At 29.7% G+C, this 3,840-nt stretch overlaps 1 non-coding gene across 1 annotated transcript; it reads right to left on the bottom strand.

Annotated features, from left to right (window-relative positions):
• Positions 1-3,435: 3,435 nt before the first annotated feature.
• Positions 3,436-3,542, bottom strand: LOC139894840 (small nucleolar RNA R71). Its single transcript, XR_011775320.1, has one exon. It is a non-coding gene; the product is annotated as a small nucleolar RNA R71 (small nucleolar RNA).
• Positions 3,543-3,840: the final 298 nt, after the last annotated feature.

The raw sequence follows: 3,840 nt of genomic DNA, 5'->3' as shown, positions 1-3,840 counted from the left end.
CAGTTTTAAACATATATCCATCCATCTCTCTATCTATATACGTAATATATATATATATATATATATATATATATATATATATATATATATATATATATATATATATATATATATATTTATATTATAATTTTAATTTTAATTTTAAATTCTAATAATAAGGGTATGTTAGCGAATGTTGTAATGGTGTAAGTCGAAATTCTGTCCGTGTAACGCTACGCTATTTTTAATCACTGTAAGTTATGGTTAATGTTATTTTTAATTTAATGTCTCGTAGCTAAGTTATTATTATGCTTATTTAAGACAAAGTAATCATGATGTTGGGCTAAAAAATATTAAGATTGGGTAATAGGGCTTTGTACCATAATTGGGGTTTGGACAAAAGAACGACACTTGTGGAAATTAGACTATGGGCTATTAATGGGTTTTAAATTTGTTTAACTAAATGATAGTTTGTTAATTTAATATAAAGATTTACAATTGGACATACCTATAAATAACCATATACACTCGATCGGACACGATGGGCGGGATATTTATATGTACGAATAATCGTTCATTTAACCGGACACGGGAATGGATTAATAGTTAATAGACTTATTAAAACAGGTGTGAAATTATGTACAAGGACACTTGGCGTAATTGTTAACAAAGTATTAAAACCTTGGGTTACACGCAGTCGATATCTTGGTGTAATTATTAAACAAAGTATTAAGACCTTGTTACAGTTTAAGTCCCCAATTAGTTGGAATATTTGACTTCGGATATAAGGATAATTTGACGAGGACACTCGCACTTTAAATTTATGACCGATGGACTGTTATGGACAAAAACCAGACGGACATATTAAATAATCCAGGACAAAGGACAATTAACCCATGGGAATAAACTAAAAATCAACTCGTCGAACATCATGATTACGAAAGTTTAAATAAGCATAATTCCTTTATTTTCATATTTAATTGCACTTCTAATTATCACACTTTTATTTATTGTCATTGTATTTAATTGCACTTTTAATTATCGTACTTTTTAATTATCGCACTTTTATTTATCACAATTTCATTATCGTTATTTATTTTACGCTTTAAATTAAGTCTTTTTATTTTATTTAATATTTTACATTAGGTTTTAACTGCGACTAAAGTTTTAAAATCGACAAACCGGTCATTAAACGGTAAAAACCCCCTTTTATAATAATAATACTACTTATATATATTTTTGTATTTTTACAAGTATAGTTTTTAAAAAATATAGCGTTAAGCTTGTTTAATTTTCCCTGTGGAATGAACCGGACTTACTAAAAACTACACTACTGTACGATTATGTACACTGCCTATAAGTGTTGTATCAAGGTTTAGGTATATCCATTCTATAAATAAATAAATATCTTGTGTAAAATTGTATCGTATTTAATAGTATTTCGTTGTAAAAATTATACTATTTCCTAGTACACCTCGCACACATCAAGTATTTTTGGCGCCGCTGCCGGGGACATTCTTGCTTAAACGCCGGAAGCGCAACGCTATATAAAAAAAAAGATTTTTTTAAGTTTACTTTTATAAAAATACGCTTTTGTAAAAATACGTTTTAAATATACGAAAATATAAAAAGAAAAACAAAATTTAAGTATTTTTAAGAGTTTGTTAAATATATAAGTTCTATAAAGTTTCTTTATCTTTATTTTGTAAAAAAATATAAGTTTTATTTAATTTAGATAAATATATTATATAAATATCTAAATCAGAAAAAAAAATTAGTAAACTACTCGGCCCGATCACTGTAGCAGCCCAAAATGTGGCCCGAAACCCTAGCTCATGCGATCGCATGAGCCCGAAGGCAGATTTTCATGCGATCGCATGAGGGTCTTTGATACGCCACAGTTGACTCTAAACAGCAATCATTACGGAGTATATTATTATTATTATTATTATTATTATTTAATCAAAACTCTAATTAGGGTTTAGTTATTAAATTATTTAGTTTAGTTTTTATTTAATTTGTAATTTTAAGTTTATTTAGTTTTAATAAATTATAAAATTAATAGTTTTATAAAATAAATAATATAAAAATAATATTTTATAAAAATTTTTACTTTTTACAATTTTAAGTATATTTTTATATTTTGTACCCTTTTTATTTGTTTTAGCGTAATATTTGTATTTTTCGCTCGTAATTAATTCTAAGATATAGTTTTTACCATAGTTATTTTTATTTCTAGATTTTTTAGGCTTTGCCGTAAAATCCCTTAAGTGCTTTTTCTTTAGACTAAGATTTAGGTGCTTAGAATTTTGCGACGCCATTTTATACCCTTTTTAAGTTATTGCCATTTGGGATTTAGTATTTCGTGTAAGCTTTAATATTCTTAGACGTAACTTTTAATTCTTAGTTTTTAGTTCCTTTTAAGTTTCGACGCGCTACATTCTTATTTTTATTTTTCGACTTTTTATTTTTGACGTTTTTTGACGCGCTCTTTTTCTTTCTTATTTCTCGACATTCTAGTTTTAGGACATAGAATTTTTTCTATTTCTTCTCTAAAATTTCAAAACGAAAAAATTATTTTAAGTGGTTAAATTGATAGACATCAAAATTTTCTGGTTCATAGTAATAGTTGGATTTGTACGTGGACCGGGTTATTGGAGCCAAACAGTACTCAATTATATTGAGACCAAATGAATCCTGCCCCTCTGCTGATCTTTTGGCTATTCGAAACGTGGGCAAAATCAGAAAAGTCTATTAATTTGATAACTTATATAACTTTTCTTATTTTTATAACTAATAGGATATTCAGTGAAGGCACCGAGTAAAACGTTCACCACCTTTTATACGTTCACCACCTGTAACTCGATCAAGACATCTAGCAAATATTGTCGCCGTTGATTTTTCTTTAGAATCGTCATCTAGTCGACCAAGTACTCCAATTCAAATTTTCGATTATCCATTTTTTGAACCTGACATCACAATTGAGAATCCGGAGGATATTCAGGGACAATTCATAGATCCTGAACCACTAATCTTTCCTCCAGAACCACCAATCATTCAAACAGAGATTGTTGAGGAACCAACCATTAAATCAAAATCCTCTAGTGATTCAGATTCAACAAATTCAATAATGGAGAATCTGGAACCTCTAAGTATGAAAGACCGAATGAGAGCTAAATGCACTGGCCAAGGTCACACAATTACTCAACCAGACATTAATGCGCCAGATTATGAAATCAAAGGACAAATTCTACACATGGTAACTAATCAATGCCAATTTAGTGGTGCGCCGAAGGAAGATCCAAATGAACATCTTCGTACATTTAATAGGATCTGCACAATATTTAAAATTCGAGAAGTTGAGGATGAACAGATATAACTCATGTTATTTTCCTGGACTCTAAAGGGAGAAGCCAAAGATTTCTTAAACAATTCTTTCCGGCATCTAAAGCCGTAAGACTTCAAGGAGAAATTGTTACGTTCACACAAAAGCCAAATGAAACTCTATATGAAGCATGGACAAGATTTGGAAAGTTATTAAGAGGATGTCCGCATCATGGTTTAGACACTTGTCAAATAGTACAAATATTCTACCAAGGATGCAACATCACTACAAGGAAAGACATCGATATAGTAGCTGGTGGTTCTATTATGAAGAAAACAGCAATTGATGCTTACAAAATTATTGATAACACTGCATCCCACTCACATGAGTGGCACCAAGAAAAAGATATCGTTAGATCATCTAAAGCAGCTAGAGCCGATTCTATCCATGACTTAGATTCCGTTTCTGCAAAGATAGATGCTGTCGAGAGATGAATGGAAAAGATGACTAAAGATATTCACTCAATACGAATTAGT

The sequence above is a fragment of the Rutidosis leptorrhynchoides genome, chromosome 2 (assembly GCF_046630445.1).
Source record: "Rutidosis leptorrhynchoides isolate AG116_Rl617_1_P2 chromosome 2, CSIRO_AGI_Rlap_v1, whole genome shotgun sequence".
NCBI lineage: Eukaryota > Viridiplantae > Streptophyta > Magnoliopsida > Asterales > Asteraceae > Rutidosis > Rutidosis leptorrhynchoides.
The sequence above is the reverse complement of the archived record's forward strand: the minus strand, read 5'-3'. Positions and strand labels throughout refer to the sequence as shown.